Below are 9,603 nucleotides of genomic sequence, written 5' to 3'. Positions count from 1 at the left end.
ACGCACAAACAAAAACTGACAGGATAAAGCCAGTTGATAATATCAGGCAAAGCTCAAAATTGAGGTGCAGGTAACTGAAATTTGAAAATGAGTCTTGGCGTCTTAAAGCATCTCCAACAGAGGTGAGGGTTTTATTTTTTCATGACATATAGGATTTTAGACCCTCATTTACATTAAATTCATCTCCAACAGTGGGTCATATAAAATAGGAAGGGTGTTAAAATAAATATGAAGGTCTTGGAGAAGGTCTTACTTAGACCTTGGGAATGACCTCCACATCATTATTTTAACTATATTTTAATCTTTTTATTTTAAAATAAATTGTTATGAACCAAGAGAAAAGAGGGAATCAATATTATCATTATCCAAAACAACAAATCTTAAAAATAATACCCCACATTATTGGAGATAGTTCATGATTTTTAGCCCCCACTTTTGGAGATGCTCTTATCACTCAACCGCCTAAAAACCTTGTCCAGAGATCATAAACCCACAATCGCCCTCTTACAACCCCTAATCAAAATTCAGTCGAGAAGACTAATCTCGTCTTCCCAAGGAAAGATAATCCTATTGATCCGACTGTGTTATGGACCTCCTCTATTGCTCGTCGATGTCGAAATGGACATTTGTCCGAAGCTGCCACAGAATTTGCTCGAATGAGGATTGCTGGTATTGAGCCCAATCATATTACTTTTATAACTCTCCTATCCGCTTGCGCAGACTTTCCATCGGACAAAGCCCCCTCTATATTTGAGCTTCAATTCATTGCTACCTTTGTAAATTAGGCATGATGAAAGATTATGTCATGCTGGGTACTGCTGGTTGTGGATATGTATTCGAAATGTATATCTCGCTCGTGTAGTGTTTGATGAAATGACTGTAAAGAATTCGGTTTCTTGGAATAGTATGATTGATGGGGTATATGGGAAACGGAGACGTTGAAGATGCTATACAGTTGTTTGGTGTGCCTTAGAGAGATAAGATTTCCTGGACTGCATTGATCGAAGGGTTTGTCACGTACAAAAGATCATTTCGAGGAAGCTCTTTCATGGTTCAGATAAATGCAAATTTCTGGAATTGAACCAGATTATGTTACTGTTATTGCCATCCTTACTACTGCTTGTGCTAATATGGGTGTGCTTGGGCTAGGAAAATTAAGGTTGTCGATGGATAAAAATCCGTCGGATATTGGCAATACCGATAAGGTTAAGGTTAAGGATTATCGAATATCCGGTATCCGATAATATCCGTCGGAATTCAAAAATTTAATATCGATAAGGTTAAGGATAAGCTATCGGATATCGGATATTATTCCGTTAATTTCCGTTATCTACTCATGATACAAAAAACTTCCAATAATTTCTGATAATTTCCGTTAATATTCAATAATTTCCGATAATTTCCGTTAATATTCGATAATTTCCGATATTTACTTAGGAGAGACGTAATTAAATGGCTAAAGAGTAAACTTAAAGGGTATCAGGTATCGAAAATTTCCGAAAATTTTATAATATAGTTATACACTAACGGTATCGGACATTAACCTAACGGAACTCCTTTAACCGGTACCGTTATGTTAATAAACGTATATCCGTTACGTTAAGGTTATCGGATACCGGATAGCCGTTATGTCGGATATTAACCTAACGGAATCTGGATGTTCGGAAACGGATACCGGATATCGAATATCCATTGACAACCCTAAGGAAAATGGATACACCGATTTGCTTTACAGAGAAATTTGACTAACGAGGTTAGAGTTCGTAATTCACTGATTGATATGTATGCAAGATGTGGGATTTTGCTCAGGAATTCAGTAAAATAAAATGAAGAAGGGAAGCCGGATTTCTTAGAGTGCTTTAATTGTGGGATTTGCTATGAATGGGAGAGCGGAGGATGCTCTATCACTTTTCGGTGTGCATAACTTTGGTCAAGTTTCAGGAAGAGGGGAAAAAATGTGACGTCATTATTATTGGCTCAACCACACGAACCGGAAGAAAACAAATCTGTTTGATTATATCTGATTTCAGTCGTTAAACAATCGGAAACTAATAGAACCATAACAGAGAACGTTTGCTTACATTTTCAGAAACCTAGAAAACAAACTAACACTAATATGTGATCTGAATCTGATATTGAATCGCACATCTCCACTGATTTCCGGCATAGTTTTGGCGCCAAAATTCGTCAATTCAAAATAAATTTCAAAAAAAAAAAAAACAATTTCAAACATCGCCGTTCACCAGTAACATCTTCATAGATATTTGAATTTCTGGATCTGGATCTTTTCTTATTTTGACAGAATTAGTTTTGAATCTCATCTTAACTTCATAAAACAAAGAAAGATCTCCATACATACTTGATTGCGAGTTGTAACTTGATATTTGAACTGTTTTCTTTCTACATCTTGATATTCGAAAGTTCTAAGTTTTTGACAGATAATTTTGGCGCCAAATTTTGAAGATGAGCAAGAAGCTTTGAACAGAACCTCCTCCGATTCACTTACTAACTATACCTACTTATAAAGCTAATACTAGATCAGATCTTGAAATCATCAGAGAAAACTCTCAAACTAACTACAGTCTTATCAAATTTGAAATATAGAAAAAAAATCAGGAAACAGAGAATTATTTTTTTACTTTCTAATTATTCAGATATCACTGTTGTTATTACTTCTCCTCCATTACTAAGTCCTTTAATCACCTTCAACAGGAAACAAAATATCAGATTCAACTGCCGACTTTCCATCTTTAACAATTTTCCGATTCTTCTTCACATGAGTCCTCTCTACAGTATTCGAAGCAGAAATAGATCCCTTAACACCATTGATTTTCTTGTTATGTTCGTATTGAACAAAAAGTTCAGCTTCTATTCCGCAGCAATAGTCTTCTTACGATGTTCAAAACTCATCTTGACAAGTTGTTACTCTACTAATGTCTCTCAGATCTGATTTCTCTCTCTGTGGATTTTTCTCTGTTTATCTCTCTGTAGAAATTTTCTAGGGATGATCTGATGAAAATTAAAGCAGAGCTTAGCTTCCATTTTATAGAGAAAATTCAAATTTGTTTACAATTTTACCCTTCCATGTCCTAATACACACGATGACTCTCAAATGGACTTGCCGCGGTTCCCGTTTGATGGGCCCAGCCCTTTGAATTTGAACCTCGGACTGTGCCCGTAAATATTAAGCCAAGGGCAGCCAAATTTTTTTTCTTTTTAATTGAAATAGGGGCTTTGAATCGCCCCTAAATCTTATTTATTCGACTACCTCATTCAAATTGAGGTTTGAAGGATTACATTGATCAATTACATCAATAAACAGGATAATATAGAGAGTACAAGATTTACAATCGAGACTTAAAGAAACGAAAACTTCTACAGCCCGTTGAAGGATTGGATATCCCTATAATGGTTTCAAACCATTTTGTTTCTTGACCATCAAATATATCAGATGCTTCCATAAAAAGGAAGTAATATACCCAAATTAGTTTCTTCACAAAGGATCTCCATATCTGGCGAAGTAGATCGTTTTCACCCATAACATGCTTGATAACAATGCAGATCCAAATCCACCAAAAAACCTAATAATAGAATAAGAAAACCATCTGACCGATAAGAAAATCATAAAAATTGTTTAAAAACAATTTATTTTATTGAAAGATAAATATATACAAGGAAACAAACTCGATCCGTCTGGTAGATCTGAAAAATCAAACCAAAACCGGATGGATCAAGATCTGAGTTTGAAGAGTATTTTTTTCCCTTCTTTGGTTCGGAGGGAAAAAGGGAGAGAGATAAAGGAGAGAAAAGAACTAAGAGAAACTGATTTCATCAATATCAAAAGTACAGAGAAAACAAAGAGCATTAAGGGTAACTCTTATGGTAATTATTATTTTCTACACAAGTTAATACTCTTTGATGTCCGATACAGCAGTATAATAGTAAAAGTAATTTGTAACTAAATTCAATAGTAAATATTTTTCTCTTCAGTAGTAATTTGATGTCATTCTGAATGTTTTCCTTTGACGTACCTAAAACTTATCTCTTTTCAAGTTATGTGTTACTTCAAATAAACAGTTGCTAAAGTTCAAATTTCAAATTTGTAACCGAACTGGTTCCTAGCGAAACTGTATAATACATTAGGGTCGAGTATGTTTAGAAATACCATACGTAGTGCCTTATCCGAATACAAATCTTCTATATATCTTTAGGCACCATCCTTTTATAAATTGTATATTGATTTTCTTGTCGAGTTAATTTTCAACCTCAGGTTTGAAACGTTTAAACATTTATACCGTTTCATATTTACTTTCCAACAACTATATTAGGAAAGTATTCAATGTTAATTATTTTCTTAAATATATATAATTTACATATTTGTAACTTTTACTGATTCCATGTGATTCTCAACCTCATATTTGAACCGTTTAAGCATTTCTACCGTTTCATTTTTACTTGCCAACAAGTATATATGAGTGTACCTTGTATTTTCATCGATGAAGGTGACGAAGTATTTCTTAGCGCCTCTATTTTGCACAGGTTTTAATTCACAGAGATCACTATCAATTAATTCAAGCGATTCTGTTTGCCAATCTTCTATTGAATGAAATGGTGGACTTACTAGTTTTGCTTCTATACAAGTCTCCAATTTTAAATTCATAACAATATAAAAATGAGGCAAGTGTTCCATGTTAATTAGTCTTCACAAAGAAGCATAATTTACATATCATAATATTTCATGCTACACAGTAGAAGACTCTAGTAAATAAGCGGAACGATTAACTTTATTGATGAATGTAGCAACAATCATCACATTCATCTTAAAGATACCACTATATAGGTATCACATACCAACATCCATATCATTCTTATATTATATAACTTTGTCAAATGCAAAAGTTATCTTTAAACCATGCTTTACTAGCAACGATCCTGAAATGAGATTTCTTCGAATTTCAAGAACATGAAGTATCTCATTCAAATTTAACTCTTTGTCGAAGGTCATTTTAAGAACAACATTTCCTTAGATTCAACCCTTGAAGAGGTGTTGTTTCCCATGAACATCGATACTTATTCGGTGGTGGTTTGATAGGTTGCAAACATAAACTTGTATGAATATATGTGCCGATTCGCCTAGGTATCTAACCACCATCCAACTGGTTTGTTGATCATAATACAGTTCACTTATTTTTTACTTAAGATTAAGAGAAGGAAAAATAAGACTTATTTTTCTTTTATTGTCTACCGAATTTTTTATCGCGCCTCTTTATTTTATGTATCTTATTCATGCAACCTATCGAGAAAAGTAATTAGATAAAACAACTTCCACCTTGTCAACTGTTAGTGAGATAATGAAATCTGGATACATTGAAATATCTATTACTGGCAGAAAGATATAGATGCATATATGGGTCAGATGAACACAAAACAATTACATGATTATTAGAGGTCGTTGCAACAAACACAAAGCTACAACAAAACAACTTATATTCTATGAGGTGACCACTTCAAGAGCATATCAACTCTAACATAAAATAAACTTAAATCGAAACATATACTGCAAAGAATCAACAGGAAAAGAAAATCTTATTAAAATACATATCCATAGTAAACAGACTGCTTCTTGCACCCTGAAACTCTAAGTTCGTAAAAAAGAAGAAACAAATATACAAAAGTGAGATATGTTCATAATTTCTCACTCCATTTCCTTTACAACTTTCAACAAATAAACAACCAAACAATCAAATTAAGATGAACAAAAACTGTACAAATCACCTACAATTTTCACTGCAGATTAAAAACCAATCATAATACAACATACAAACAATCAAACTAAACTGAAGCCAAATTAAACCACTACATACGACGGTAAATTATAAATAGAGCACGGAAAGTATGAATTATACTTTAGCAGCCTGAAGGGGAGAAAAACTTAATTGTTCGAGTATGCATGGAAACTGATGTTGGTTTCCGGATGAGATACTATATTGTGAAAAGGCCATTAATAATGTAAATAAGCATTTTAATTTAAGTCTGGCAAATAATCAATAAAAGAGAGAGAGGGTTATTTAGTCTTAATGTTTGAGCCCAGTTTCTTGTTGGGGTGAGATCAACGATGTTACAGAAGAGAGAAACGAAGAACAAGAGGCAATAAATTCACAAACATGTACAATGAATTGATTAGAGCTAAGATAAATCCTAACCATTTGATTTTGCATCTCAGATTATACTAAGAGAGGAAGGGGATATCCCATCAGCTAATAAGAAAAACTGGATATATCTTAGCCGCTACGTGACACACTAGACACTCATGTTTTGTAAGCATATATTTATGTTGCATTAACTCTAATTGTTATATTCTTTTCTTTTTAAAAAAAATAAATATAAAAAAAAGTGTCTCATAGGGTTTCACGCTTAGCCACTACACAAGCATTTATGACCTAATTTTGGAAAAATTAAGCATGGACTTTGACGCCCACCGACGGAGGTTATAACTAGACATACTTATATATAATTTTTGCGTTGATGTCCGGTTTGCAACATAATAACATGGATAGCCAAATGAGAATTTTAAGGATATATCACTACGGGAAAAAAATACTTTTACAACACCACACAAGTGTCGCAGTAGACATACGACGACACTTTCCGATGGGTTGCGGAAGGGGGGTTGTAGAAGGTCCCCGATTTACTACGACTTCGAGCTAAGAGTCGTAAACGTAGTTGTGGTTCAAGTTTGGACTACCTTGTGGTTCAGTTGCGATTCTCTTTCGATTTTTTTTTGGAAGCCTACCGCAACTCTTATTTATATTGTAAGACTTGATTTCACAACATCTAATCTGGGTAGTAAAACTCTATAACACAACTCCCATTTATATTGTAAGACTTTATTTCACAACATTTAATCTGTGTAGTAAAATTCTATAACACAACTTCTCTAATAATCGTGAATAGCACTATTACTACACAACTTCTCGAAAATACAAATTTTGTTTGGAGTTGTGTGCATAATACTATTTTGAAAAAAAAAATTAGGGCCGAAACCGAATTGCCGAAAATAATTCACATTCACATTAACGTACCAGTGTAACACATTTACATTCATTCAAGTTAACCTGCTAGTCTTAAACACACATTCAAAAAATGGCAGTGATATAGATGTTTGTTACAAAAGTGGAGTTTCCAAAACACACTCTAAAAAGATTAAGATGTATATGAGAACATTCACCCTAGTATGCAACTGTGCTGATTCGAATTTGGAATCGTGTAACTGCTCACCATTGACTTGCTGGTATCAGTGATGAGAATCCCAGGCAAACACAAACCTTTCGTGCCCATCACCATCAAGAGGAGATGCTTAGTTTACAGAAAAAACCATTTAAGCAACAGCAGCTGCTGCAAAATGTTGTGCACCAATAATCTTTCCGTTACAGAAGTTGTTACTTGTTGCTGCTGCACCACATCCTTGAGATTTTGTGAAAAGTCATGCACTATCAGTTGACATTCCGTAGACAAACTAAGAATATCTCGGATAAAGGCTCAACGACAGGCGGTGTCTGTATTGGAGCTGCATCTCTTGAACGCATAGGAGATTGTAAACCAGTTCTCCAAGCCATGTTCATCCAGTTAAGATTATGGACTTTGAACTCGAGACCATGCCTGCTGGTGTTCTAAATCTCTAGCATGAATGGCATCCCTGCACAAACAGAAAAGGTCACGCTCAAACAAACATATCACAGTTTTAAAACCCATATTTGCACTTGACCAACCATTAACAAAGAAACTGCAACAGGGTTAAGGCATGCAATAATAAAAAAGTGAAGGAAAGAAAAAATATTCCACCAAAACTTTGTAATGTCATTGTCTCACACAAGCCATAAGCGAGAGCTGAAGTTGAAACAAACTTGGGAGGGTTCTGACTTCCCAATGTCGATTCGAACTTCAAATTAGGTATAACGACAAATAAAGTATGAATCATGAAGCTCCAGGAGGGTTCTGACTTCAAACTTGGCATGATACATCATCGAAATCAATAATAAATATAAATCTCAGAGTCGATTTAAACTTAAAATATGGTATAACGACATAGAAATTATGAATCATGAAGCTCCGGGAGAGTTCTGACTTTAAACGTAGCATGATATATCATCGAAATCGATAATGAAGCTTAGAGTCAATTCGAACTTCAATTATGGTATAACGACAGAGAAACTATGAATCATGAAGTTCCTGGAGAGTTCTGACTTCTAACGTAGCATGATATATCATCGAAATCGATAAATATGAAGCTCAAAGTCGATTCGAACTTCAAATATGGTATAACGGCATAGAAACTATGAACCAAGAAGCTCTGGGAGGGTTCTGACTTTAGACTTAGCATGATACATCATCGAAATCGATAAATATAAAGCTCGGTATCGATTTGAACTTCAAATATGGTATAACGACATAAAAACTATGAACCAAGAAGCTCTGGGAGGGTTATGACTTCAAACTTGGCATGATACATCATCGAAATCGATAATTATGAAGCTCAGTGTCGATTCGAACTTCAAATGTGGCATAATGGCATACAAACAATGAATCAGGAAGCTACAGGAGGGTTTTGACTTCAAACTTAGCATGATACATCATCGAAATCGATAAATATGAATCTCAATGTCGATTCGAACTTCAAATTCGGTATAACGACAAAAAAACTATGAATCATGAAGCTTCAGGAGGGTTCTAACTTCAAACTTGGCATGATACATCATCGAAATCGATAAATATGAATCTCAGAGTCGGTTCGAACTTCAAATATGGTATAACGACATAGAAACTATGAATCATGAAGCTCTGGGAGAGTTATGACTTCAAACTTAGCATGATACATCATCGAATCGATAAATTTGAAGCTCAATGTCGGTTTGAACTTCCTAAGAACGATGAATTCATTCATCTACAGCTAAGATTCCATCGGAATATTATCCGAAACCTTAAACACACCACAAATTTGTTAACTTCGACATTGAACCTGGATACGAGCTCAAAACCTGGCCGCGAGTAGACTACAATAAGTCGGAAACTGCGTAAGAACGATGAATCCACCTATCTACAAGTAAGATTTCATCGGAATATTCTCCGAAACCTTAAACACACCACAAATTAGACACTGAACCAGGCTCTGAGCTCGATAGTTGGTCGCGAGTGGACTATTATAAGTCGAAAACTTTATAAGAACGATGAATTCACCAATCTACAGTTAAGATTCCATCAGAATATTCCCCAAAACCTAAAATACACCATAAATTCGTCAACTTCGATACTGGACCTGGATCCGAGATTGAAACCTGGCTGTGAATGGAGTATTATAAGTTGGGAACTTCGTAAGAACGATGCATTCACCCATCTACAGGTAAGATTCTATCTGGATATTCCCCGAGACCTTATACACACCACAAATTCAACACTGAACCAGGCTCCGACCTCGAAAGATGGCCGCAAGTGGACTATTATAAGTCGGAAACTTCGTAAGAACGATGAATTCACACATTTACGGATAATATTCCATTAGAATACTCCCCCAAACCTAAAACACACCTCAAATTCGTCAACTTCGAC

The 9,603-nt window shown here is 34.8% G+C and overlaps 1 pseudogene; it reads left to right on the top strand.

Annotated features, from left to right (window-relative positions):
- The first annotated feature begins 488 nt into the window (after nucleotides 1-488).
- Nucleotides 489-1,961, top strand: LOC113306208 (annotated as a pseudogene).
- Nucleotides 1,962-9,603: the final 7,642 nt, after the last annotated feature.

Source organism: Papaver somniferum, chromosome 8 (assembly GCF_003573695.1).
Source record: "Papaver somniferum cultivar HN1 chromosome 8, ASM357369v1, whole genome shotgun sequence".
Taxonomy (NCBI): Eukaryota; Viridiplantae; Streptophyta; class Magnoliopsida; order Ranunculales; family Papaveraceae; genus Papaver; species Papaver somniferum.
Note: the sequence above shows the minus strand (reverse complement) of the source record. Positions and strands in the feature narration are given on the sequence as shown.